Consider the following 6,000-nt stretch of genomic DNA (forward strand, 5'->3'; position numbering starts at 1 on the left):
GAAATGAAACTTGCTCACTTTTGCAAAAGTACTTGGGATTTATTTACAAAATCAAAAACTCAAATAGCATGCTCCTCAGATGATATTTAAATACCTACCAAGGCCAAAAGATGAATTCCTTTCAAACCTTGTTCACATGCTACTTATTCTTGTACTGAGCTTTGTCAAAATGTTGTGATACTTTGTGAAGAAATATTTCATGCTTTCATGATTCAAGAGGACGTAAACTGCCACCCACAAAATAAAGCTAAGCTTCTACACTAGAAGTTAGCACAAAAATTCCATCCATCCACACGCAAAGAGAAAGGTCCATGAAAATTCTTGATCTCGCTTCACCAAGGTTTCATAAAAAAAGAGAGCATGAAATGAAAAAAAGAGAAAAAAAATTGGACAAAGGAAAGTCCAAAATAAAAAGGACTCATAGAAAGTCCAAAGAGAAAAGAAAAAAAGAGATAAGAGTCAAAAGATTGCCATGACCTCTAGAAAATAAACCAATGGTGAAGAAAGATAAAAAACAATAAAGGAGTACTTCTTTCCACAGAAACCACAAAATACCACACACTTGCACCTCTTGATCAGATTGCATGACTTATTTCTCCTTAGATTTGGATTTTGACTTTGCAACATGTGTAAGGTAAGTATGCCACACTTTACCATACCTTGAGCTCCACATAAGCTTTTTCTAGAGGTAGGAAGCAAAGGAAACATCTTTTGCCTAAGTGAGGAACCTAGTTATACACATATGAGTGACCCTGAGTGAATCATTTTGAGGAGCAATGCTAACACTTACATTTTCAAAATCAGACAAAACCTAAGTTTCTAAGCAAAAGTAGAGTAGAAAGATTTGAATCATTACTATTCCATTATCCAATCACTCAAGATTTTATGGTAGACACACAGAATGTTCACAGGTCTAGGTGAGGTTTGGAATAACTTGTAAGCAGACTTCAATCGAGGAGATGAACCAGCTTAGTCCTTAGAACTTTACTCGAGGACGAGCAAAGGACTAAGTGTGGGGGAGCTTGTTGGCGGTCCTTAACTCGCACTTTTAACCGCCAACATTTATATAAAATCCATCCGAATGAACACCAAACTTAGAAATAGGGCTCATAACAAAATTCCATGAGTTTTGGTGATTCATTAATTGCATGGAGGACATGTCGGATAACACAAGAAATGTGTCAAAAGTACACAAAGAACAAGGTGTAACATCACCCGACAGGAGCCCATGGAGAGAAGGCCCACTTACTAGGCAAATTAGGGCCTAGTGAGGTGATGAAAAAAAGGACAAAACCCATATCAAATCAACTCCAAATGGCGCAAATCTTTGCAGAACCCACCTAGAGGCCCAAAGGAAGCATCCCACCGAAGATGGGGCCATTTTGGCCCAATTGGGGTGCGGCAGCACCACTAGTGCGCCCGTACCACCACTGGGGCCTCTCGAGCCCATCTTTCACGTGTTGATAGATGCTGCCTTACCCACGTCAGGTTCCTAGTGTGTCATCCTAGGTTCAGTGCACCTAGATGGCGGTTTGGAGGTTGGTTTGGTGCTTTCCATGAGGGGATGAAGCATTTTCAAAGGAGCCCCCTCCTCTCTACCTATAAAAGGAGGCCTCTCCCCTCCTCATTAGATCATCAAGGATGAAACACAACACAAGAGAGCACAATGTAGCAAGAAGAGAAGAAGAGCCACACTCTTATCTTAGCTTCTAGCTAGTTTTAGTGTAGGGTGTGAGTGAGTAAGAGTGGAGAAGTACCAGGAGTTGTCGACTACCTCCTGTTGTGTACTCGGGGTCCCTTGTACACTTAGCAGAAGGAATGCCGAAAATCATCGGCTCCTCTCCACTTGCACCTCTATGATCCGAATACTACTTGGAGTATAAGGTTCATGTTTATCTTCGGTGGTGAGTTCTACTTTAAGTTTGTTTTGTTCATTATTTACTTGTAGGTTCATCGTCCAGTCACCAAGGCGGATGCTCTAGTAGAGGACCCTGATAAAGACGAATAACCATTGATCACTGCTAGAGTAGTAGTCGATAGCGTAGATGTGGTGTTTAGGCTAGAGGCTACCTTCGTTTGCCTCCTACCCAACGGTTGAGGGGTAGGTGGTAGGTGGTGACAGCTCTGTCCATCCCTTGTAATCCCCTATGTCCTGGTATGGGGTAGAGCCGTAGGCTAGGATTGCCTAGGCAGACCAGCTTGCTCCGGTGCCCGAAGTAAGTATATAGTGGCAAAGCTATCTTAGCTTAGGATCTCTGTCCCTAGAAAACCTCACTACTCAAGCTATCTTTCTTCTTGTTATCATTAGGTGAACTTGCATAAGAGACTCTTACACCTCCGTTCCTCATGGAAATACGATACCCTGAATACTTCTGATGAAATGCTACAATGGTAATTCCGTGCGTTTGTGGGTTATTTCTGTATGTGTCAAGAAATACCAACAAGGTCCATGATCGCATCCAACAAGTAGGGCCACACCTTGCGTGTCCTCCCGGGGCGGTAGTTCCTCCCACGACTCCAGGGAGGTCACCACATAACCGATTAGGAGAATAAGACGACAGCGGCGGGCTCTCATTGGGGATGTATAGCCACCAAGTTGGATCAAGGCGCCCCCATCCAAGAAAGATGGATGCCCCGGGCACTGAGCGAACCACCTAGAATAAAGACCACCACAACTCATAGTGGGCAGGGACTTCTTGGAAGCCCTCGCATAGCATGATGAAGACAGAGAGGTGGAGGATCCCCTGTTGGGTCAAGTCGTGGAGGCGGAGCACGTAGTAGTACAGCAACTATCGGAGTAAGGGGTGCACTGGCACCCCGAACCCAAAAGATTGGAAATGGGCGAAAGAGACAACCTCATTCTCCTCTGGCCTCAGCTCCATGTCAGTTCTCGGTGAGACTCTCCACCCGATCGCATCAGTGGCCTCTGGGATCACCGCGTTCAGTTGTAGCTCATCGAACGCCTTGCTGTCGACGGACGACTTTGTCCACTGTGTGGTCATGGTCCTCAAAGGAGGCGTCGGTGGCTCAAGGGGCACAAAAGGGTGGAGGGCAAAAGCTTTGGGATGGATGGAGGAGATCTAGGGAGGGAATGTTGATGATCACAAAAGGCAGCAGATAACCTTCCCTCTTGCGCCCTTGTGTCTTCTATAGTTTGGGGGCCGTGGAACCACCCCATGCCCCACGCCCACTAACATGTTTGCGTGGGCGGGCAGTTCGACTTCGCCCCATCACATCAATGCAACGGGCCACGAGGCAACATCCCTGCTGGAACTGCTTGCTGACGCCACCCACGTGCGTGCGCCTGTGCAGGGAATCTAGGAGCCTATAAGATGAAAATGGATGTCGCACGTCGTTCATCAATACTATCCTGGGTAGTTACGATTTCAAACCGTCAGACCTTCTATGATAAACCTTATCGCTCCACTAGTGTCCTGACTAGTGAAAATTTTAAAGGATCATTCCATCTATAGGGTGTAGAAACATTTCAATAGCTAGTGCATCCATCCTTTGATGGATTGCGATTAGCCCAAATCTAAATTCAACTACTCCCTCCATCCCAAATCGACGAGTCAGAATTGTGAAATTTGACAAAATAAAAAAAACTCAATGTAATAAGAATCAACCGAAGTATATGAAGTATGAAAGTAATAAAGGAAGATAAATATAGTTGGACCAACATAAAAGCTTCATTCCATTATATACAAAAGTACATTACTGTAGTATTTCTCTAATCTCTAATGTCTAAAATAACTCATCTTACCAAGATGACTCGTGTCAGATGGTTGATAAATTTCATTCAGTCGATCAACATGAGTAAAGATGACAGAGTCTCCTCCCACAAACATAGTAACACTACCTAGTCTTTTCATTTGCTTGAAATTCCTAACACGCACAAAAATCTCGCCACTATCATAGTCTTCGACAACTGTAACAAAGCAATCTTTACCAAGCATATAATGAACTGTAGCTTCAACAACGATCCATTGGGCTGTTGATGAACATGACGTCCCCTAAGCAACAAGCACCCCTTATACGATACCTGGCGACACTCCTAGCTACCAAAGTGCAAGCTTGCTGATGGAGTAAATATGGGTGTTGTGGTACAACAACATCTCTCTCTATACATACAGAACAAAAAAACACAAGTTTAGAAAAAACCACTTATGAAACAATACACCTTGAACAAGCAAGAACCTAGCACAAAGCAATAGAATAAAATGACAAACAAACTAAAACTCACCTCAATAAGGAAGATCACTATTGTTCTATGGGCAATAACTGCTAACGAAAGTTGTAATACTGCCTCCTATCATTGGCTAGCAACTTCCAAGTGAAAAGTAAAAGAGACCAGGAAGGATATTTATACTCGATGCAGACGCTAACAAATGTTAGAAGACATGAATCCTCATAGCATTACTAATTACTAATCAAATAGATTCAGAATACGAGTAGTCAGAGTAGTAGTCGAGGGGTTGGCATTTTTCCAGATCAGATTACGAGAAAGTCTAGCACATTAAATACATAGAGCTATGGACTTTTTTGTTATCAGGAGCAGGAAAATGCGTCAACCTCTCGACTCCTACACTGGTGATTCGAGTAGTAACGGTGATGAGCAATGGGAACGTACTCGAACTGATGGCATGTACAGCACTGACTGTGACTCCAGCGAGGAGGAGGATGATCTGGAGTACTGCGACTCATCCAACGATGAGTCTAGCGAGTTGGTGAATCGCTAGAGCACTAGCGAGAAGGAGGATGCTTTTTTTTCATCCGCTTTTAGATTTATGTTTATTTATATTATTATGAAAAAACAAAAAAGGCAACAACTAACTCATCGGATATATAAACAGGTCAACAGGTGAAAAAAATGAAAAGACAGATATTAGGTAAGTAACATTTTGTCGTAATCATTTTCTATTAAAATATGGAATAAATTATGGTCTCTGCTGAGCACCGCGCCGAGCAGTCCCGCCAACGCGCCCCAAAAATTTGATTTCACACCGCGTCGAGTAGTGCCGCCAACACGCACCAAAAATTAGATGTCTCGCTTTTGCCCTCCACGCGGAAAATAGGTTTACCACGCCATCGATTTTAGACAAGGGCATTTGCGGTAATATGATGGCCATATAAAAGTGCAAAGAGTCACCATCTCCACCTCCATCTCCATTTTTTGGCCGCATCTTCTCTCCTCTAGCTCCAAATCCTAGTCCCATGGCCTCGCTCTCCACTCTCTAGCCACCCTGCTCCTGACCCTAGGCGCCATCGACATAGTAGCTCGACTCCCTCTCCACTCTCCAGCCGCACCCTCTCTCATACATTTTCGAACTCTAGACTCAATGACGGTACAAGCTAGATCCGGATCCCCTACCTCAGCACCTGTCATGACCGACCGATCTAAACCCTAGCCGAAGCTAGATCTGTTACCCCTTCGTCAATGCTAGACACACCTGCTCTGCTACCACGATGACAAGATCAGATATGAACACGGACATGAAGGAAGAGGTACCCAAATTCCTTTTATGATGTGTGCCCTACTGTAGAGGCTTGAACTAAGGATATGAAGATAGCGATGGGGTTACATATTTCCTATAGTTGAGTGTAGCTAACATGTGCTTTATTGGATTAATGACTTCAGTATAAGCTTGTAGCTACTAGTTAGGCACTTATTTGCATAATCTTGCTCTGTTGTGTTGACATTCCGTAGAAGCTTTAGTTAATAAATGCCTTTGTAATCTAGAAATATGGAAGAACTTGGAATACATGTGGGCCAAAAACCTATGTCTCCAAAGGGAAAAAAAGTCAAGCACAAAGGGTAGACACAGTGAAGATTTAGAATATATCCCTGAACCAGGGGAGGTAGTTGAGGGATTTGATGTCACAGATGCAACAGATTCAAATTTAGAAGATGAGCCTATACTCCTAGCAATTGAGGTGCTTATTCTATCTTGTTTTTTAGTTCGGAGGGGGGAGGGGGTAGGTAGCAATGCAATGATTTAC

The sequence above is a fragment of the Miscanthus floridulus genome, chromosome 10, assembly GCF_019320115.1.
Source record: "Miscanthus floridulus cultivar M001 chromosome 10, ASM1932011v1, whole genome shotgun sequence".
In the NCBI taxonomy this organism is placed as follows: domain Eukaryota; kingdom Viridiplantae; phylum Streptophyta; class Magnoliopsida; order Poales; family Poaceae; genus Miscanthus; species Miscanthus floridulus.